Genomic DNA, 23,770 nt, shown 5'->3' with positions numbered 1-23,770 from the left:
TCCCTCCCTCCCCCAGCCCTTCCCCCCCCCCCCCCCCGCCTCTAAATCAGCAAGGGAGTGGAAGGCGGGGAGGGGGGGGGAGAGCAAAGACAGCCGAGCAGGCGGGAGGGTTGCAGGCAGGGGATGAGCTACAGAACCGTGCCCGGTTCTCTCCGAACGCGGCTCCCGGTTCCTCCGAGCCGGGCTCCGCGGCGCTGAGTGCCCGCCGGGGAGGGCTCGCACTGCGGCTGTCTCGCCAGCCCTTCCTCCCCAGCCTTCCTCTCCAATGGTGGCTGCGGGAAAGGGTTTTGACACCCAGGCTCTTTTCGCCAAAAAAAAACCAAAAACAAACCCAACAACCCACAGACACACGCACACACACGCAGCCCCCCCTCCTTCTCTTCCAAAAAAAAAAAAAAGCCGGAGAGGTGTGGAAGTGAGGTGGGAACGCGAGCCCAGCACGCCGGGGAGGGACAATAATAATAATAATTTTTAAAAATAAAAACGACAATAAAAATCCCTTTCTGTTTTTTCTCTTTTTTTTTTTTTTTTTTTGCAGGGAGAGTGGCCAGTCACTCCTCCTTTCGCCAGCCCACCCACCTCTGGGAGAGGGGAGAAGGCGGAGAGGCGCAGGTTGTCCCTGGAAGGGGGACCCCCAAGCCGCTTTTCGTCGTCCTAAAGTTTGCAGGGGATGGGGATGGGGATGGGGACGGGGACGGGAGCGGGGCCACCGCTCTCCCACGGCTGCAACTCCGGCTGCCTTGATTTCTCCTCCGGCTGCCTTCCCTCGCTCCTACTCACTACTGACACCTAGGATCTCTCCAGCCTGATTGGGCTAATTGGGAAATGTCGCTGCCCACCACCCCCCCCCCCAAAAAAAAAAAACAAAAAAGGAAAAAAAAATAATAACCAACCTCAAGGAATCAAACGCATCTCTCTGGCTCCCTCCATCACCTTCCCCAGAAAAGCCCTTCCCGGCATCGCGGCTCTGGCTGGCATCTGCCTCCCTCTTTGCTCTCCGGTGTGTGCCCCGCTGCTCTCCTCCGGCCAGGACAGACCGCGGAGGGGAACGGATCAGAGTGGGCGAAGGGAGGCTCAGAGGAAGATCAATCTCTCAGCTTGGGTGAGCAGTAATCCTAGAGAGCGACCGCAAGCTGCTCTGCTCGCCGGGTCTTCAGTTAATTCCTGGCAGCCGCAAGAATAATAGTATTTTTTTAAAAAAAAAAAGCTCTTAGCGCTTACTGCCTGAGTTTTGTGTCCAGCAAGCTGCCGGCCTGGCTGCCCCACGAAGCAGACCCCACTCTACAAGTTCATTCCCCCCCCCCCCAGCCACGCAGAGACCCGAACTCCTCTCTGCAGATAATAGCAGGGCTCTCCTGGAGCCGAAAGCAGAGCTGGCAGCAGATGGTGGGAAGGAAAGCGGGGTTCTAAGGGCGTCGATAGCGGCACGTAGCAACAGGGCTGCCTCCCCGGAGAGATCGGGGAGCCCCGATGCCGCGAGGATGGGCGCCTCGCAAAGGTCTGGGGAAGAGGGGATGCGGAGGGGAAGCGACTGGCGAGACCTTCTCTGCTTTCGGAGGTGTTGGCCGTGCTCACGTCAGGGCAGGGAGGCGAAAACCCTGGGGGTGATCCCGCAGTTTCCCCCCTACCCCGTAAAAGATGAAGGCATCCGGCAGGGATGCAGGGGGTGGCTGGTAAAAGGGGGTCCGGCCGCTGGCGGCGAGCAATAGCCGTGATCAGAGGCAGGGATCGCCTCTCGGGAGGTACGCTGCGCAGCAGGACTCCCCCTCCTCCCCACAGCCTCTACCATTCACAGAAAATCAGGCTTAATCCAAGCTTTGTATTTTTAATTATCTTAAATTTATGCCACAAGACACGGGGGCCGGGGGCTGTCTATTTGCATCCTCCGAGATATTTATTTTTAAACAATATCATGTTTTCCTTAAAACAAGTTTTATCTCTCTGGCGCGTGCCTGTGTGCGCGTGTGTGTTTTGCCTGAGCTCTGGTTTACATTTCCTGATGGATGGATGGGGATTCAGAGCCCTTTTTTTTTAAGGTGGTGCATAAAATGTATTTATTATTCTTTATCTCCTGCCTCTTGCAAGGAGTCATTTGTTTTCATTCAGAGAAATGAATACTATGTGAAGCCTGAAGAGTAATAACACAGCAAAATGACAACAGAAGAGCGAGACAGAAATCTGAGAGATACAATGGCAGGTTAGTAACCTCTAAAGATCACTGCTGTTGTGAGCAGTACAGTATTATTTAATGTCCAGTCTGGCTTGCAGCTCCATTTAATAAAACATATGAAAATCTCTCGGAAATTTGGTCTTGCATTTACAAGCGGGCTGTTCTGCTAAAAAGGGATAATCTGGATACGCCGAGATTACTTCCCGCTATCTGGCGGGGAGGAAGAAATTAATAAGAATTCTTTCTGCTTCTTAAGACAATGGCATGAGTCAATATATCCCTGCACTGTTTGGGTTCATAAAGGAGTGAGTGACAAATGAGACTTTATTTATAGGCCTTTTCATGAACTAGGCAGTGGGGGCGGAAAAGGGTTAGGGCTGGAAAACCCAAATGACCTCCCCTGACCTGTGAATAACTGCAGTAAAAGGGCCCAAGGACAAGGAGGGCTCAGGCTCACCCTGTTGTCATCAAGTGGATATTTTGCCCCTGGCCACGGTGCCAGCAGAGATCATGGGGTCCCGCTGGAGAGACGCTGGGGACCCCCACTGCCCCACTCCCAGGGGAAAACCCACCGGGGCTTAGCACCAAACAGCACTAAAGCTGCTCTCAGCATCAGCTGGGAAGAGGCAAAATCACGCTGCCTCCACGCAAACAACCTCCCATGCCGTATTTCTGCCCCCGCTGCCCCAAAACGTTCCTTTTGGTCCCCACTGCTTGTGAAGTCCTGGATGCTGGCAGCACGGCCGCAGCCCTCTGCGGTTCCTCTGTGCCGGCAAGCGGCTCAGCATCCTTTCGTTTTGTGCCTTGTTATCCGAGCTACGCACAGGGGTCACCTCCAACAACACCCAAAGAGCAGAAAACACCTCTTTTTCCGAGGATGTACATCAGTACGCTTTAAGACTCAACAGCCCCCGGTGACAAAGCAGGGGAGACAATTAAAAAAAAAAAAGAAAAAAGGAAAAAAGAAAGAAAAAAGGGTATTGTAAAAAGTTGGGAGGGAGGCTTTTTTTGTCTTGTTTTCTTTTCTCCCGCGCCATTTTACAAGTTTGTTAAACCAACATGGTATTTAAGTTGCTAAAAGCCCGAGCTGCTTGTTAGAGCTCCGGGCTTGTGCCGAGCGCAGGCACCGCTAAAAACCTACATCGCAGCGCCATCTGCAGCGACCGCGCTTGGTGGCAGCTCTGGAAAGCCCTAAAACTGGGTGAAATCCTGAAAAAAACAAAACCAAAAAAAAAAAACACCAGAGAGAGGGCTGCTGGCTTACAAACTTGTTCCTCCAGGTCTCTTTTTCACCGTCTTCTGCCCTCCAGTCTTTCAGGTGTTGGAGGTTTAAACAACTTGCCCTGCTCTGCTGACATCTGAAAGAAAATTGGCCTCTCCTGGGTAGCTGTCACCGTCTCTGCCGCTGACAAAGGATGTCTTTATCATGCTTTTGGAGGGTGGAAAAATTCGTTGCGAGCTGTTTTAAAAGTGGTCCAGGGCTCTGCGTTGACACTCCTGACATCCCGGGGAGGGACGGGGTGAGCTCTGCCCCTAAGGGCAGTTTTCAGTCTGGGTGCTGGCTGCTGGGGTGGTTGTGCTATCAGATTTTTGGCAGTTTTACCAGCCACAGGAAGGGTCATGTTGATAGAAAATGAGACAAAAGTGCTCCAAAAAAACCTGCAAGAGAAGAAGTTTGCAGGGGAGAGGGGGACTGTGTCACTTGGTCACCAGCCACTACCTTCCCTTCAGGTCGCAGCATCTTTGCAACCAATTTCTAATGATGGGTAGAGAAAAAGCCCTTGAAGGGATCCATCCAAGCCATCCTCCATTTGTGCTTTGTCCAGCACGTCTTTGGAGTCTCAGGAGTCTGCACATTGGTTTATCTGGGAAACCCGAGGTGTCCTGGCATGGAGCGGAGCTGTGCAAGGTGCCCTTTCTCCTCTGCCACTGATTTGCTGCACAGTTTCTGGCAACTCCCTTAACTTCCCTGCCAGTCCTTGCAGGTGTACTTTTTTTGGCAGATTTCTTAGTAGGACATTTATTAAATTACATTTGCATCAGTTATCTAATGTCTCCCCCATCTCCTAGCCCTTTAGCAGCTACAATGCAGTGTCAACCAGACGTGAGGCTTGCTTTCATTTTTTTTACCACTTGTTTGGATGGCTTTTGAGGGAAGCAAAATCTTCTTTCACATTGTCCCAGGGAACAAACCCAGCAACTGGCAGGAGCCACAGACCTGCAGGGTCTGACTGATCCCTCTCTTGGCTTTATTGCCAGGGCTCCTTCCCATCGGTATATACTCTGGTCTGTGTTAGCATCTGGCTTTAGACACTAGGTCACCAACCCCCCATGAGTTACAGGAATCTTTCCAGAGTTGTTTAGCCCAAATTTCCCCTCTCTGTTGTAATTTCAATACCCTTACCCCGCTTCCCATTCCCTCTTCTCTGTCCCCCTGCTCCAATTCATCCCTCCATGTGTCTACCTTGCCAGCAAGGTGCCACTGCCAGGTAGAGCCTGTCCTTCCAAGCAGACCCAGGGATGAGAGACATGCTCATTCCACATCCCCTGCCCACCCAGAAGGGATTTATGATATACTCAGGCCAACAACATCATCTACACATCTTCCCAACCCATCCGCTCTCTCCCCGTCCCAGCCTCCCCCCGCCACCTCAGGAGCCGTCCCTCCACTCACCCCCTGCCCTCCCCCTTGAAATTCCCCCAAGAACAATTTTTCTCCTTCTCCCTTCAAATATTTGTCGACCATTATCGCCGCCGGTCACACCCAGGCTGTCATTTGTCCAAACAAAACAGAAGGGGGACGGCCGCAGAAGAGGGGCAGATGGACAGAGGCAGGGTGAAATGAGAGCCAGGGGAGCAGTCAGGCCATAATGATAAGGAGAGTATAAAACACAGGCTGGGGCTGTCGAATTAAATGAGGGGACGCCTGAGAGGGGCTACTTCAAGCCGCAGGAGACGAGCGAAAGGGAATAATATGGAAGCAGGCAGGTGGAGCGATAAGATACAACCAGAGAAAGTCGGACAAATTCATTGTTTTTTTCATTTTGGAGGACAATGCAAGTGAGAAGAGCAATCAATCCCTGCTCGGGAGGGCTGGAGAGCACCGGGGGGGAGATAAGGAGCGGGGAGGTTTCGCAGGTGGAGGGATGAGATGGAGAAATGGGTAGGGAGGCAGAGGAAAGCGGGCCAGGGACATGCAGGAGGAGCTGGAGACTGTCTGGAAGGAGAGAGAGGAAGGCTGGCTGCCAACACTGGAGACACACGGCTTTGAAAGGGGCTGCTGGATTTGGCTAAGGAGAAGCAACGCTCAAATCAGAAGAAATCCAAAGGGAAATAGGACAGCCTAAAGAAGGGAAGGGCCTAATCCAGAGATTAGGGCTTTAATGTGGGATTTGAGAGCCGGGGTCAGACTCGCTGCTGTGATGCAGCTCCTGGGTGATGCTCCAGTGGGGACCACAAATGCAGGAGAGAGGGTAGGAGCCAGCCTGGACCTGCAGGGGTTTTCCTGGGAAGACCCAGAACTGCCCAGTCCTTGCAATTGGTTATAAGCCTGGAAGGGCGTTTCGGGAAGTTTGCCTCCCTCGGATAGCAGGAAAAGAAATACATATATACTTTATATACTTTACAGCCTACCAAACCTCTCAGCTAATTGTGGATGTCAGTCGCGGCTACTTCTGAATTGGAGGTATTTATAAAGCCTCTTTCCTACGTAGCTTTGGCATTTTCCTCACTCAGAGAACATCTACCCAGCCACCTGCTTCCGCAAAACTTTTAGGAACAAAATCATCTCACTGCCTGTCAAACGTGGATGAAACTGCCCCAAATCACCAGTAGATAGCACGGTGGCAAAAGGTTTGTTTTGTTAGAACACCAGGCCAAAAGAAAAACCAGAAAAAGAAGCAAACCAAACGCAACCTTTATGATTTTTTTTTGTTGCAACTCATGGTTTTTAAGGCAATCGCATGGAAATGGGAGGGAGGGAGAGGGGGGAAGGCTAGCCCATATTTTTTAGCATGTGGGATTGGCAGCACACAGAGTTACCCACTTAGTGAACGTGGGAGACAGAGAGGGGGAGAAGCATAAGCTCATCTAGGGATGTTGCGGGAACCCCGGTGAAGAATAGCTATTCTTACATGTCAGCTTCATCACCATGGTATCAGAAAGGAAGAACAGAAGGAGAAATGACAGAAGACGGGGGGGAGTGGAGCAGGGTGGCTGAAGAAAGAGAAACAGGAAGGGGAAAGCGAAAGCCGTTTCTCCGATGAACAATATCACTTGTTAAAGAGTTGGTACGTGGTCACTCTGGTACCCTGGGTTTACAAACAGAATGATGCTGCTAGGCCCTTTATAAAGCATGCCTTAAAATGCTCCCGTAATCACAGGAGCATGTACTTTCTGTAATGCTGAAGCTGGTTGTATTCAACCAGCCCTTCCTAAAAGCTTAAAAAAAAAAAGAAAAAAGCATGTATAAAAACAGGACAGCTGCCTTGTCCACTTTGTTTACTGGTAGGATCTATACAAAACAGCATTGACTTGCTTTCTTGTGCTGGGTGGACTCATCTGTGGTGAAAACAGACTGTGCTGGAGGGTGGCTTTGAAGAGCTGTGACCCCTCTACAGGGCTATAAGCTGATGGTGCAGCACCTCAAGAGTACAAATATGAATTTTTTTCTTCTGAAACCAATTTTTTTTTACTTACTTCCACCTCTGAGTGTACACAAATTGTCAAGCAGATCAGGATAATGGTCTGTGAAGACTGAAATTCAGCCTTTGACCATAGCCACTGAGGATGCTTGGAGTCACACCCCCTCCCACATAAGCAAATTCTGGGACAAGAGGCTTCCCCTCTATAGGGGAACACCCTCATACTTTCCATGTTACTCCTATGGATGTTCCCATCACCAGTGCTTATTTTGCTTCTGAATTAGGCCAAGATCTCCACCCCTCTGCTTTCTCTGCTTCCCACCTTCATGGAGAAGATCTCCTTCATTCAGGTACAGCAAAAAGGGGCACAACTGAATTTCTTGCATCCCTGATTATTTCAGTTACCCTCCACATGCTCCTTTCAGAAGTCTGTTTATCCCAATTCCTCCCATGTTTCGGATCACCTGCAACACCTACTTCTTTCCCCTTTCTCCTTCCACCCAGACAAAGCTCTCCAGATGCAGGAGCTATCTCACGCTGTGAAGTTGCTCAGCACTTCAGTCAAGGCCTTTGAATAAAATGACCCAACATTATCTCTTTAAACCCGTGTCATTTCGTACAGCTCCTGGCACCGATGTCTCCATTAGGGCCTTCGAATTAAATAGCTCCACTCCATCTCTTTGAAACCATTTGACTTCTCACCCAGGCAACTTGGCAGCAGCATCCCTCCCCTCCTCCTAACACCTTTTGTGCAAATCTGCACCAAAGAAACAAAAAACCACTGGAGGTGTAAGCTGGCCACGCATGTTGTAACCCTTTATTATCTGAGGACCCCCACTCAAACGTACAGAGAGATAATGTTAATGGAGTCATGCATTTTGTCTGATCTGGAGCTGTCTCTGAAAGATAAATGACAAAGCAAAGCAGAAGCATTTAATCAAAAATAAACCACCTCAACTTGTTGTGTATTATTTTTTTTTTTTCCTCCTAAAGAAGCAAAGCTTGGTGCTGTCGCGGCATATTATTTTGCCAGCGTTATCTCTGTTATTTCTAAATAATTCCATTTAGTGCTGGTGATGGGTAGGAGGGCTGAGATACAAAATCAAATTAATTAGAGTGACCCAACAAACTTGTGTTTGCATTGTGAGATTCAACATGGCAGCAAATCTAGCAGAGAATAAATTGCGTTCAAATTAATTTAAGGAAAATAATTTGGGGCATATCAGGTTTATTTAGGATCAATTTTAATAAGCTAAAATAAAGTCAAGGCAGTGGGTGATACCATCAGCCAGTCAAAAGCCAACTTTGATAGAGGTTTATACAGCTGAATGACAGTTACTTTCGAAGCCATCATTAGAAAAACTGCTTTTTGGAGTGGCTCGGACAATTAAAAGAGCACCTCAATTACAGCCGCTGGAAATATTAGTAATGAATAAATTATCCAGTAGGTTTGACACTCCCTTCCTTCACATCATTTCCAAATAATTAAATTCCTTGCCACATTTTGAGACATTGTATTAAATTCACCTGCAGCAGAGGATCAGCAAAAGAGATGAGCCCTGCTTCATCCATTCGACTGGTGCAAAGGCAAGTGTTGTGTGCTCTGATAGACCAGGCATCAGGTTTTGGGGGGTTCCAAAACAGGGTTACATTTTGCAAGTGTTTTCCTGGCATGTCCCTGACCCAGTGTTCTTCCAACAGGCTGGATATGCTGCAAGCGGAGAGAGACTTTTTACAAAGGCATGCAGTGATAGGACAAGGCGTAATGGCTTTGAACTGAAAGAGGGCAGATTTAGATTAGATGTAAGGAAGATGTTCTTCACTGTGAGGGTGGTGAGGCACGGGAACAGGTTGCTCAGAGAGGTTGCGGGTGCCCCATCCCTGGCAGTGTTCAAGGCCAGGTTGGATGGGGTTGGAGCAACCTGGTCTAGTGGAAGGTGTCCCTGCCCATGGCAGGGGGGTCGGACCTTTAAAGTCCCTTCCAACCCAAACCATTCTATGATTCTATGATTCTATGATTCTATGCACACAGCAGGACCACATCCTGGAGGCATAAGTCTTCAAGCCCAGCGAAGATGTATGCATGTTTGCCCAATTCCCACATGCAGCCCAGAACATCAGGAATAGACTCATGGCAGGCTAAATCAACAGGAGAGGTTCAAGAGCATCAGACGGGCCTTAGCTGAAAGAGGCATGGCCATGGGGAGCCTCAGGTGTGTTCCTCATTGAGTATGGACTTACCCTGGATGCTCTGCATCCATGCTTTGCTCCAGCCCAGGGTCAGCTGTGCTTGCTGAGACTGGAAGCACTTCAGTACAGGAGCTCACTCCTGCACCACAGCAGAGTGAATTCGATGAGCGTCTTCTCTAGGGCAGCAGGTTTGGACCATGCAGGACTGCGGGCAGCATCACCAGCCCCAGAGATACCACAGCCCTGGCTTTACCCACCACAGGAATCATAGAATGGACCAGCATAAAGCCACACAACTCCAATTACATTTTAAACTGCCTACAGCTTCCCCCATGCTACACTTGCTGTACCAGGATGACAGAAATACAGTTTCCTCCAGGACACAAGCCCTAATCCTCAGAGGTTGTCCTGCCAGTACATTTTTATTGGCCTGATTTGAGTGTTGCTTTCACTCCCTCCCTATTATCATTTACATCATAGGAGATCAGCATCTGATGGCCAATATTTGGCGGTACCTGTCTCTTACCACTTCAGCCAAATGAGCGTGAGATGATTGCAAATGGTACATGTCAGGCCATAAGACATTATATAAATTTAAAGGCCTCTCAGTCATTCATGGCTCTTTAATCAAGGGCTTTTAACATTTAATTAAAAAGCAACAGGACTTGTCCTTATTTCTGAAAAATCTATCTATGTTTGGGGGAATTAGACAACATGAAACTCGATATATTCTGCATGTCCTGGGATCGTAGCCCTCTCTAGAGCAGAGGCAGAGAGGGTGGGCAACAGGAGAAATAAAATACTTTTTTTTTTCTTACAGCTTTAAGATCCTGCAGTAATTTAAGGTGATAAATCAACTCCCATTATTTTCAAGGAGCTTGAGAAACCATGAAAGACTCATCAGAGGATCACGCTAAAGATGCAACAGGCAGCATTTTGCAGAGAAAATATACCATGCAGCAGAAAGAAGGGTCAAATGAAAAAGTCGGTGACTGAGGCCAAGTCTGTCCCTGTCCTACTGCCCATCCCTCCCATGTCCCCTTGTGATGCTCCCCTGGCTGGTGGGAGAACACTCTCCAAATCCCTGCTGGGGCTGGGAAGAGAGAGGCTTTAGGTTTGGGACACCTACAAGATGGTCATCCCTAGCACCCTGCTGCAGATATTCCTCAGCCAATACTCAAGGGCTGTCATGCCTTGGATAAAATGTCTGAATATTCCCCAAAAGGCTAAAAAGGACATTTTTTTTTTTTTTTTTTCTGTTGAGCATCAAAGGACGGTCTGAGGTGAGTATCTTAAAGATAAACATCTCCAGTTAAATGAGATGAATCCTACCCTGTGACTGATGTAGCAGAAGAAAAATGACCCTGTGAGCTTCTTGCTGGGACACCTTGTTCACAGTTCCTGCTCAGTGAACATTTTGTGATTTCTAAAGAGCAGAAAAGCATTGAAGGAAAGATGGAGAGTCTCTCCTCACACGCTGGTGTCCCTGCAGCTGGGCAGTCCATGAACTCAGGTCTCCCACAGTCACAGCCTGAAAAAGTACTTCTACCATTGCCAAAACAGCCCGGGAAGAAATTGCATTATTTTTCCTCACAATTTTATTATATGCCTGAAATAAAACCAACTGCCAGTTTAATCTCATTTGTATGCCGTGTGGTGGAGATGGATCTGGGCATCGGGAGGGCTCAGCTTTGCCCTGGAAGGCTGGTGACCTTGAGGAGGGAGCATATCTCGACCCCCACTACTTCTCTTCTCGAGTTTGGACTTAGTTTTGGAGCTGTTTGCATCAAGGTCTGCCTCTCATTATGTATGTGGGTGCTGCCTGGCATAGCAGAAATTTGATCTTGGTTGTGGCCTCTGCAGCTCCTCTAGTACAAATAATAATTTCCATTCCATCTATTCTTTTGTTTGCTACTGATCTATATTAAACAGTTGGTGATTACTACATTTATGGGTGATTATTGCACTTATGCTGTGTTAAATCTAAATGTTTGTTTATCTTTATGTGGTCTCTGTGTATATGTTTGCATGGCTTTTTACTTTATGTATTGCAGAGTTCCTTAATTATAAAATCAATAAATTTTTTAAACTTATGACTACTGCGTAGATAGAAACCCACACAACGTCCATGTCTGTATGCAACAATGATTCTTATCTTGAGCTTGTGGCAGTACACAAGCCTCAGCTACAGGAATCAACAGACTTTTTTTAGTTTGTTGGGTTTTTTTTTTTGTGCTAGTAGCAATTAATTCTTTGTTAGCTTGGCTCATTCTCTGTTTCTCATCAAAACTTTCCTCTTGCAAGCTGTTCTTCTCAGGCAGACTCTCATCTCCCTGGAGGCTTGTTGACTTCGGTGAAGGTCACGATCAGTGAAAAGTCACTGCCCAATGGTGCCTGGTGAATCAAGGCTTGGGGGAGCGATTCAGACCCCGGCTCTGCCACTGTTGTCTCTTGAGTCACACCTACACCCCAGAGAAGTCCTGCATGGAGTAGCTCCGTTACAGCTGCATTGGCTCTTTCTTCCACAGCCTCGTGTCTTCTGGTGGCAATGCACTGCTGACGATAAATTCCAGACCTTGAGCAGCTCCAGGCTGGCTACAGTAGGAAGCCTTTTCTCCAGGCATAAGACCAGGAGGTGGTTGGGAATATTTAGCACAGATTTACCAAGAGCAAGCCATGCCTGCCTAACCCAATTGCTTTCAGTGATGGGTTGACTGGTTCTGTGGACAAGGGGAGAGCAAGGTATGTTGTTTTCTTTGCTTTAGTATGGTCTTTAATGGGCTTTCCTACAGCTTTGCCATAGAGAAACAGGGGAGATGTGGAAGGAATGGGTAAACTACCTGAAAGTGGCTGAAAAACTGACTGAGCCTTTGGGCTCAATGATTAAGACTAATTGGTGACTAGTTACATACAGTGTTCCTCAGGGGTCAATACTATGTCCATCAGTGGCCTGAACAACAGGACAGAAAGCAACCTACCAAGTCTGCAGGTGACACCAAATTGGTGGGGCAAATTGAAGGAGAAGGCTGCCATTAAAAGGGTCCTTGACAGGCTGGAGGAATGGGCCTACAGGAACCTCATGAAGTTCAACAAAGACAAATGCAAAATCCCGAATCTGGGACAACCCTTTGTATCGTGACATGCTGGGAACTGGCTGGCTGAAGGATATGCAGAAAAAAGATCTGGCTTCTTGTGGACAGCAAATTAAACTTATATTAGCTGTGTGCCCTTCAGCTGTTGAAGGCTAAGAACATTCCGGGCTGTATTAGTAAAAGCATTGCCAGTTAGTCAAGAAAAGTGGTTATTCCCTCTACTGAGCACTCTGAGACAACATCTGGAGCGCTGTGCCCAGCTTTGAATCCCCCAGTACAATACAAATATCAAATAAATGGAGGAAGTCTAATGGAGGGCTACCAAAATTGCAGAGGGCTGGAGCACACAACATACCAGGGGAGGTGGAGAGCTGCATTTCTTCTGCCATAAGAAGAGAAGGCAAATGACAGATCTAATTGCTGCCTCCCCCTACCCAAGGGGAGGTTGCAGGGAAAATGGAACCAGTCTCTTTTCATGGATCCACAGTGAAAGAACAAGAGGCAACAGTCACAAATGCAACAAGGAAATGTGCAGTTATGTGTAAGGAAAAAAAATCTTCACAGAGTGAATGAGCATGGGGCAGGTGCCCAAAGGTTATTGAACGTCCACCATTGGAATTTTTCAACACTTGACTGGACAAGGTCCTGAGCAACCTGATCTAACTTTGGAGCTGTCCCTGCTTTGAACAGGGGTTGGACTGGAAGCCTGCAGAAATCCCTTTCAACCTAAGTTTCTCTGAACCTGCTGGAAGACATGCCGGCTCGGACAGAGCCAGCTGAAGATTTTCTGCACCAGGGCTCAGTCTGTGGTGTAGGCACAGACCCTGCCTCCCCATGGCTTGGTGGAGTCTGTCTCCTCCAGCTCATTAATAAAGATGCTAAATAGGATTGATCGCTGGTATTCTGCTGGTCACCGGCCTCCAGACAGAATGCAACCCCTTAACCATTGCCCTCCAATTCCAGCCATTCAATCAGCCATTTACCTATCCAGTTGTCTACTCATGCAGCCTGTAATGTTCTAGCTTGTCCCCGAGCCATCATAAACTTCTTCCATTTCCACTGTTCTTGTTAAGGATTTCCACAGCCTTGTTTTCAAGCAGTGCAACAGCACAGCTGGTTTCTGCTTTGCTGGGGGAACCCAAGCATGTCATCAAAGCATATCCTGCAATGCCATACCTCAGATTATGCACTCAGAGAAAAGGAGCTTCTCTTTGCTCATGGTCCATGCAAGTGAAGAGGGTGAAGATATCCTGCTTGGGTCACCAAGGATGATTTTTTACTCATATGCCATTCTGCAACCACCACCTTCTGAAGCAGCCTACCAAGGAAGCCAAGACATAGCCTTGTGTCTTACTCTAGTGCAACAGCAGCAGCAATATTCAGGGGAAAGCAAGTTCATGAGCAAAAATGTGGCAGGACACAGTTCTGAAATGTCCACCAGGTTATGTGACTGTAGGAGGTAAAAGATTTCTGCATTACCCTGTCCTATGAAGGAATTAGATTGAGCTGAGCATCAAAACCACCTCTCCATCATTCTGGGGGCAAAACACACATTTGCTCAATTAAGGCTGTGCTGTTATTACTGCTTCACCCTGGCCGTGCCTCAGTTTCCCTTATAGGGTTGTAGTAATATGGGACCATGTTATAATCATCAGTATTTCTCCCATTACTAAGAGTCCTGAAGCTCCTCCAGACAATTAAAACCTGTGAATTGATAAATACGTCAGGAGATGCCCACTGCCCGGCACTTGTTGCTGCCTGTCGTTGATGAGGAGCTGCAAACCTCCCATGGAGGAAGGAGCCGTAGCCACTCAGGTAAACACAAGCTAATCAACAACCAGAATTAAAGAAATGTAGTCAGGTGATGACCCCAATTTCTTTTATTCCAGGCTATATTTCTCAAGCAGCAGCTCACATCGGCTCTTATACTTTGTTTCTTTGCCACTTACATCTAATTAGGATCCGTGCTCACAAGGAGCAGAAGCTTCTGTAATTAAACTGAACCACAATGCTGGGAGTGAGCTGTAGGGAAGCGTTCGCTTACGTGGATGAGTGTGGGAATTTTTGGCATGGCTGCAGGCCAGGCATTCGGTGGGAAATGACCACCGGGTCTCTCACTGTGGACAAAAAGCTGGTAGGAGTCCTAGAAATGCACGTCAATGGGGACACGCACTCCTTTTCAAAGTGTTGCCCAAGGGATGGGTCTAGAGGAGAGTTGCTAGTGATGCCATGGCCAGGATTTCTGTAGTATCCCATGTGTGGGCTTAACCAAACTGCTAGCCAGTGGCAAGCTCAGCATCTTTAGTTTTGCAATATTTTACCACTATTTTTCAGGGGGAAAGTGAGGAAGGAGGGAAAAGCTATGGTTGCACACGTTAACTCTCCCTAAAAATGTGATATTTACCCCAGTATAAATGTATTCTATGCCAGTACGGGTGAATTCACCTCCCCAACAGAGATAATTAGTAATTACAATATGATGTTTGGGAATGTGCATATCTGAGATCAACCTGGACTATTGATTTATTTTTCAAAATCCCATCTTTAATCACACCAGTTCCACCCGTAGAAAATATTGACACAAACATGTTAAATCTCAGGCAGACTGGGGCAAGTGATTCATAAAATTGTTTAAAAAGGGAAGAGAAATCACCTAACTTAGCCAAAATTTATCTGGTACCAGTACACAGCCCTCATTCTATCCAGTGCCAAGGTGAAGCTACCTTTTTCATGTTAAATCAGGAGCAGCAAGGGGTTATAATTGATATACATGGGTAAGAGGAAAACTGGCGAGAAGGAGTCCCAGATCCAATTGCAATTCTAAGGGAAACGTAGGAGCATGATTGAAGTCCAAAAGCAGCCTGTGGATGTAAGTCCCTTCTTGGAGCCGAAGCCAGCAAGTCAGGTGTTGCTGGGTATCTGTGGCCCTGCGTGGTCAGAAATGTAATATTACAACTCATTGGAAAACCTCAATGGGTTGTAATTTTGTTACAGCATTAAAGCACACCAGTGGCGGAGGCATCCCAGGGACTGTGTAATTCGAAAAAGACACATTCTAGCAATGACTTTTTTTTTTTCTTTGAAAGAAAAGCTGATCTTAATGGCTTCAATTATTTTTCATCCAGTCGCTGCCCTAGGATGATGCAGAGTTTCAAATATGGGCAGGAAATAATTTCAAAGGCAACATTAAATGTATGTTTGTGTACTAAAATATGTATAAATGCAGACCACAAGAAATAGGCTGTAAAGTATCGCATGGAGCTAATTTCACTGAGGGAGGGAAGGAGCCCACAAGTTCACTCACACAGTTTATAAGGTCAGTGCAATTCTTCACTGGGAGTCATTTGCTTCTAAATAACTGTTGCCTGATTATTTTTCTGAAGCAAATCCCACATCTTCCAGGTGGAAACTGATACCAGGTTAAAGGCTTGCCTGCATGTAGCCTGCCTTCCCTCATCCAGAGAAGAAATGTGGCCTCCTGAACATGAAACTAGAATCCAGGACCTCCAATATTCTTGGTACTGGAAGAAGTCAGAAGCTACAAGTGTTCTGGGTGATATTGGGAAAGGCATTTCCAGCTCCAGCCTGCCTCCTTCTGCGATAGCTGGAAGGAAATGGTTCACATAACTCAACCCACACTATTTTAAGAAGTCAATCCAGGAAGATATTTGAGGTTTTGATAGTTTTCCAAAGGCAAGGAAAGGTTTTTTTAATTTTTTTTTTTTCCCTAAATCTGGAAGACATCTCCTGGGACAGCAACATGACTTCCAGGCAAGCTCTTGAACCAATTATGCTTCATGCACTTTCAGATGACTTCCCTGCAAATTTTGAGGCTGCAGGCACTTTGCCAAAAAAAGCTGTATTATCTGCAACCCACAGGTCTGCCTGAGCTCCTCATACCCCAGAGCAGCAGACTCATATCCCAGCAATTTAGCCATGCTGAGGAAATTGGGACATATCTGCACACACAGCAGAGCCAGTACCACCACTTGACCATGCAGCAAATGCCCCTTATCTCCTGCTGGGGAGCTCCACCACTCTGACACGAGGAGACCACCATCCCCGGAGAGACGCTGCTGACAGATTGGCCAAATTAACAGATTCTCACGATAAGGTTTCTGCCCTGTGGAGATCTCATGAACAGTAACACAACGACTTAGAGGAACAGGGGATCGTGCTCTAGTACAGTCAAAGCTACGCTAAAACTGAAATCTATGGTAATTTCAAGCAACAGGCAGCTATTTTTGGATACACATCCCAGTTGTTAAAATTCATAATTCCCTTTATATCCCAGAGAAGATGCTTACTGTATTTACCTAGGACAGAAAAATGTTGATGGGACATTTAGCAGAGGTTCTCCGCAGTCGTTCAGTTGGCCTTAAATACAGTGGTCGTTATCCTTGTGAGAGTTTCACAGGGCTAAATCAGCCACACTGACTCTGAGGAATCATGCTAGATCCTAGGAGACTGGAAGAGGCACAGAAAAGATGGATGGCTTTGTGGTTAAAACACTGCTTTACGTCAACTGGAAGAGCAATTCCTGCCACATCTTCCATTGCCGTCTCTCTGCAGATCAAATTCCAGGTTTTGTGCATTCAGGCTACGAACTGCTAGAGAGCAGGGAGGGCAGTCATGTTTGCACACCTGCCAGAAGGGTGGAACGGCAATTCTGCTTGGCATATGTAAAATTTACTTCAATACAATGTGTAATAGCAATTATTTGCTTTCTTCAGCCTTCTGGGGCTGGTAAAACCAGGAAATCTCTGGCAGCACTGGTGTTTTATGTACAAAGACTACAGGGGACCGATTTAGCCAGGCTTTGACTGAGGATGTTGCGTAGACTTGGGAACATGTGATAGAGACGAAGCTACAGCCCCTTTAGTCTGCTTGGGAACTGGTGCCTGCAGGAAAACAGGGAACTAGAAAAGCAGAGCCCCTTGGGCCTGGAAATGGTCTTTTCCTGTATTTTAGCCTGTTGTGAACCAAAGTACCTGACCAGAGTCCCCAGGACAATCAGGTCTTCTTCTCCCTGGGTGAATCTCTGACAGCTCCCCTTGGGAGGTAAAGATGACCAGGATGGATCTCCCTGCTCTATCTCATCTGAGGGGATCTGCACACAAGGGAAGTCTGTAATTCCCTCTATCTCATGCTTTTTTTCCATTCCCTGCATGTGCTACTTGCCTGTGCCAAGCTAGTGGTGTAGTGAAGCTAGTAACTCACTGATGCATATTTATGAATGCCAGATAATATGTTAATGACACTTTGCAAACACATGCGATTTAAAAACCAAACCAAAACAAAACAAAAATAAAAAAATAAAACACCCCAGGCCACCTTGGTTTGGATTGTACCTTTCCCAGTCTCTCCAAGGAGGAGGTTTTGCCTTGGTACAGGTTACTGCAGGCCATCTCCTATTATGTCCACCCACCCCCATAGTTTGTTTCAGGCTTTTGACAATCACAACCTACTCATAATTTCAGACAGGACATAGCTTTCTGCTCTGGCTGAACCTTTCTGCCTTGGGGCTGGGTCTCCTGAGGCTGGCCATGCTACCCACGATGGTGGTGTACAACTGCAGAGTCCTCTTCGATAGGAACAATTCTTTGAGTACTCCCCAAATGGATTTGCAGATATACTGTCAGGACTGAATGCCAGGAAACAATGACTTTTTTTAAGTTCCATGGCTGAAATAAATACAACAAAAAGAAATAAATAGAATAACAAAGAAATATTGTTTGGGGTGGATTTCACCAAAACTAATTCTTCTCAGACTCACCAAGTACTGGAAATAACCGAAACCAGCTAGGTGCACGTTGATCACAACAAGCTCTTCCCTTTCATCTCTGAATATCTTTAAGAAATGGTTTTTAATGTTGAGAAAGAAAGGCCATTCTCTCTCCTTGCACTCATACATGTCCAGCTAGGTAAGGTTGCTCACCTTTATGTTGGAAAAAGAACCTATGTGGGCATCCATGGACCATGTTAATTGGATTCAAAGCAGGGATTTAAACAAGGCTGTCTTGTCTTTCAGGGCAGGTCTACTGAGAGAAGGAAGATAAGGCAGGAGGGGTGCAATGCCTCCAACTGAAAGAGATTAAAGTGTTGGCCAGCATGACAAGAGACTGTAATGATTGCACATTTCTTTGAGTTCATTGCATTCCTACAAAAGGCTCTGCCCCCATCACACCTCTTAGCGCACTCTATTAGGGGCAGCGGTTCAGAAATGATGCAGAGAAAGGACTATTTTCTGAAGAAGTTAGCCAAACGGCGTTTGGCATCTCCTACCTGCTCACAGAGCAACCGTGACCCTAGTTAGCTTGAAAAAAACACAAGTACAGCCGTCACCTTGCTGTCTCCAAGAGTCCCCAAGCAGCAATCCCATCGTTAGAGAGGTATCAATGTCCCCAAAGGGGCTTGGTGCTGCTCGCCGTGGCCCAGCATCCTTCTGTGTCAACCTTGGTCTACTGGCAGCAGGGGGATACGTTCCCATGAGATGATAGTTTATTGCCTACAAGTCCACAAACAAAGAGCAGTTCCCAACATTTTGCAGCAGCTCCGATCCGGAGACACAGCGATTGCATCTCTCCACCTGCACCTGCCCCATGACAGGCTGCCAGAGAACCCTACCCATCTGTTTCTCAACATTTTTTAATCAGGGACCATGAAAAGATATTAATAATCCCCTCCCGGAGTTGCTTATGTCATGATGTTACAAATGAGTTTGAAAATAAAGGTAACGTTCAAGTGTTGCTTTTTTTTTCCCCCATTTTATTTGTTTGTCCATTTGTATGTTCAGGTTTGTGTGGGTTCATACAAAAAGGAAAGGTTTGCAGTCATTTCACAGAGCTTCTCTCGATGTCTATAGCAGCATTTCGAGACCATGCTGTACCTACCCACCTCTCTGTCCAAAGGTCTTGCAATTTCCCCACGGTGTTTTCATTCCCATGGCATCATTTTCTCCAGCCCTCTCCGCCCAGCAGGAGCAAAAAAAAACTGGAGCAAAAAAAACCTGGAGCAGGATGAAAAAACCCTCACACTGTGAAAGAGAGAGAATGATGCCTGGCCGGGTTTCATCCGTCTAACTTTATGTGTCATCAGTTTGGATGCGTAAATCTGAGCGAGTTGTCTAGACGTCTTTTATAGTCAATGGAGAGAAAGAAGAACTTCCCGGGTGCAATTCAGCCCAGCTGGGAGAGATGAATTGTGCTCTAGAAGGAACCATCTCTCTTTCCCGACCGTAAAGCAAAGTCGTGGCAATAAAGCAGCTCAGACATAACCGCCTACCTCTCAGCAAGCTGCAGTTAGCTGAGAAAAGTCCCACTCAAAATAACCCACAAACAACTGCTAGCTTCCCTAAACAGCTGTTATGGTGTAACAGAATAAATGCATCCAGGGGAGAACCGCGTCTCGGCAGTGTGCTTCCCACCGACCTCAAACCAGTACAAGCCCCCGACCGTGGTGAAGTTACCCGACCTGGGAGAAAAAAACCTGCTCCAAACCCTGGCTTTAATGCACTGTACCAGAATTTGGGACCAGAATTTGGGGCTGCAGTGTGCTAGAGGAGCTGTGCTCACTCGGGTTTTGCTTTTGCAGCAGCGGAGAAGTTGGAGAGCATAAAAGAGGCTGCAAACCCTCCCAGGGTGGTGTGGGCTCTGCCGTGCCAGGAACAGCATCCGACTCCCAGAGATGCAAGGACAGACCATTGAATTACAAAAGGACCAGAATATTGCTGCAGATTTTCCTGACAAAAGAGGCTCCACCTTTTCCTCCTTCCCAAACATGGGAAAATTTCTAAAAATATTTCCTCTGCCCCATTGGAGGCTCCATCAGCACATCCACACACACACACATACTAGATACACAGTCATTTCCCAGGTTTGCTTTTCAGATTTGCCTATTGACATTCCCCCTCCCTCCTTCCCTCTGTCTCCTGCTCTTCGCTTCCCCCACTCCATGGAGGCACTGGCGCGACTCAATTCTTTATAACATTCACCATCGCTGGGAGACCTGGAGCTGCTTTGAAAAATAAGAAAAAAAAAAGCAAAAAAAAAAAAAGCAAAAAAAAAAAAAGGCAAGAAAAAAAAAAGCAGGGAAAGGGAGCAGAGGAAAAAAGAGAGAGAGAAAGAAAAGAATGCATGTCAGCTCCAACCCGCTGCCGCGCCGGCATGCACACGGGTTGCCTTTTGCTTGGCGCACATCAATGCCTCTTATCCTCCGAAGTTATTTCCCCTGGAGTGAACCTATCAAAGATTTTCAGCCTCTCTAGAGAGAGCAGTTCCAGATAACACTGGATTTCCTTGTCAATTTTTGCCTACCAGGCTCTGGCAGCATTTTCTACCTGACACTCTGATCTTGACACACACGTACAGAAGAAGCGTGTGAGAGTGTGTGTGTGTGTGTGTGTGTGTGTTTCTGGAGCTGTTTCCTCCTGCTTTGCAAGCAATGCAGCTGCCTTTAGACTGCAGAGAGGAAGGGAAAACCCAGTTACGCTTGGCATCTGTATAGCACCCTACTCATCTGTGATTCCTGTAGTGTCTTGCCCTCCTTGTAATTATAGTAATTAATATAATTATACTAATAATAATGATTATTATTTAGGGTGTGCCAGATCTTTCCTAATACAGCTCCTTCCCTGGAAACCCTGGGCCTATATTAGTAAAAGAAGTCACTGTAGGATTTCCAAATAAAGGCTCCCCACCAAAATCCTGCTGCTACAACAGCTGGGAATTCAGAAATACTCATCCCCTCTCCTCTCTTTGCTGTGACAACACTGCTGGAAGGACCCGCCACTCCAACAGGTTCCTAGCATGTCTCTGATGGTTCAGATAGGTCTTTCCGGTCACTTGTGATTTTTTTTATTTTTGGGTGGAGAGGAGGTTGGTAAGATCTGATGGTAGTGACAGCCCACCGGGGTGGTTTGGTCAGCCTTCGTCAGCGAAGGTGCTCAGGCAGTGGCTGGTGAGAGGAGAGACTCCGTGCAACCCCTAAATCAGCATCCCAAGAAGCCATGTAATTACAAGGCTCTACCTAGAGGGCCCAGAGCTCATTAGCCTCAGCAATAAAATAAGCAGTTTATAGGTGCCATAACTCATGCTGGACCAAAGGGTGGGCGCGTTGCGGCGCAGCGAGCTGCAAGGCACAGCTGCTTGCCCGTAGCTTCAGCCCCGACCAAGAGTTCTCTAAAGCTCTAGCACAGCTGATGCCTCCTGTGCAAAATTGGTCCCCCCAAACATAGAAACATACGTGCCAATTAATGACCTCTCTCTCTTTTATGTTTTCCCCCTGGGCGCTATGTCCCAGGGTGACATTAGGCTCAGCTCCAGCGTGGATTGTGATCACCAGCTCAGGTCCCACCGCGAGCAGGAGGACAGCGGCAAGAAGAGCCTCTGGTGTGTCACCCAACCGTCCTCCTCCTGTGGCAATGTTATCCTCAGCACACGCACGGATGGCAGCAATCACTGCTCTGTGGTTAAACATAGCCCTTAATTATTTGCACTGTATATTTGATCTTCCAGCTTTCTGCATATCATCCAGGTCATGCCCTGGAAGTAGCATTGCCCCCAGGGGCGATGTGAGACCCCCTGGAGGTCTTAGTGGTGTGGGAGGAGGATCCCTGAATGCAATTTACAGTCGCCGTTACCAACATTAAGTCATAACATTTCCATGTGAGTCCAATAAAGTCCTGTGGAAGAAAGGGAGGCCCAGAGCCACCTCAGCACCCCTTGGATACTTGAGTGAACCACCCAGTCTAGGAGCCCCCCGTCAGCATCACGTCAGGACTCCACCACCTCGTGCCCTTAAGCGTCCACGCTGGTTTTGCCCCAAGAACATGCCTTCTCCAGCGGTGACTGGAGAAGCAGGAGGAAGGCAAAGGAGAAGGTCACTGGGGCAACTGTGCAAGGGAGGAAGAGCATGGTCACTACACCTATTGAGGCCACCTGGCCATCCGAACCAGACCTCAGGGCTTGGCTGCTTTCAGCCAGTGCTGCTGTTCCAGCTGCAGCAGAAGTATCCCAGTTACCCCACGAACAACCTCGCAAACCCAAACACCACCATGGAGCTTATCAGGCTCCCGTGGGTGTATAGAGGCTGCTGGTGTGCAAACAAGGAGACCATGCAGGCAGGAGGCTCCTGACCCACTGGGGGGACATAGAGACAGCAAAGGATTTCTGGAGACCTCCATGCTGAAACCAAGAGCTCTGTTTGAAACTCAGCAGCATGGTATAGGCCCTCAATAGCAAATCCAGCCCTGGAGAGGACAGTTTTAATGGCAAGCTTTGCTCAAGGGCTCACGGGTGTTATTCCAGCCCTGTAAATATAGATTGGAGACCTGGGCTTCTGGCTAGTTCATGCTGTTCCCCCTCCAGGAGTTTCAGCATTTGTTAGTTCCAGGAAGATCCAATAACAATTTAAAGGCAGGATGTGAAATTGCATTATGTGGGACTCAGCCTTTGAGGAGAGAAGAGGTAGCTCTCCTAAAGGCCAACAGCAATCTCTCCTTTTTCCTGCCTGGGACCTTCACTGAACCTTGAATGGTGAAGCACACGGTTATTCCATTTCACCTTGCAGCTGGCTTGCTGTAATTGATTATATTTGTCAGCTTACTTTTTTTTTTTTTTTTAAATGCCACAAATGGATTCATGCTGCATGTGCATGTAAACCAGAGTCGCTGCCCTGCAACAATAGTTCCCTGTGATTGTCTGTTTTGTGCTCACAATGAGAGAGATGCATCCGAACAGGACAGAAAAATATTGCTTTGTAAACCTGAAGTAGGTGTGCAGCATCTAATCCAGCCATCCATCATCTCTCTGCTCTAATCTGCCTAAAGTCAATGGGGACAGAGAGGGAAGAAGCAGGCAACAATAACAGTATCATGGTAACCGTGAGAGCGATGCTGGAGTGGATTGTCCGCTCCAAGAGCACAGGGAGGGGTGTGCAACCTCACAGGCAGCTTCGCCAGGCTGTGTGTCCTGGGTAAGCATTAATCAGATACAAAAGGGCACGTGTCATGCAAGAATAACTCTGCTATTATTATTATTTATTTCATGTAATGCTCTAGCTCTTTAGTCAGATCAGAGCCTTGGTCTTTTCCTTCAAAGCCTGAAATAGCTGGAGGCATGCATGGCTACAAGCATATTCTGCAGCCCCATTTTCAGCTCTGCTCAGGGATGGCACTTTGTAGTCAGACAGCTCCTGCTGTGTCCCCAGCAGCTTGGGCACATGGGAGGTCACTGCGCCACCAGACATGCTGTGGAGCTGGAGAAGGGAGGTGTGAAGCATCCTTCCCTCCCAGCAGCCCCAGGAGATATTCCCCTGGGACACAATGGCAGCCCTCATCCTGCCAATGCTTAATGTGATGGTATGCAGTAAAATCATAGAATCATAGAATGGTTTGGGTTGGAAGGGACCTTAGAGATCATCTAGTTCCACCCCCCGGCCACGGGCAGGGACACCTTCCACTAGACCAGGTTGCTCCAACCCCATCCAACCTGGCCTTGAACACTGCCAGGGATGGGGCAGCCACAGCCTCTCTGGGCAACCTGTTCCAGTGCCTCACCACCCTCACAGTGAAGAACTTCCTAATATCTAAACTAAATCTACCCTCTTTCAGTTCAAAGCCCTTACCCTTTGTCCTATCACTACATGCCCTTGTAACAAGTCCCTCTCCATCTTTC

This window comes from Buteo buteo, chromosome 4 (genome assembly GCF_964188355.1).
Source record: "Buteo buteo chromosome 4, bButBut1.hap1.1, whole genome shotgun sequence".
NCBI classification, from domain to species: Eukaryota; Metazoa; Chordata; class Aves; order Accipitriformes; family Accipitridae; genus Buteo; species Buteo buteo.
The sequence above is the reverse complement of the archived record's forward strand: the minus strand, read 5'-3'. Positions refer to the sequence as shown.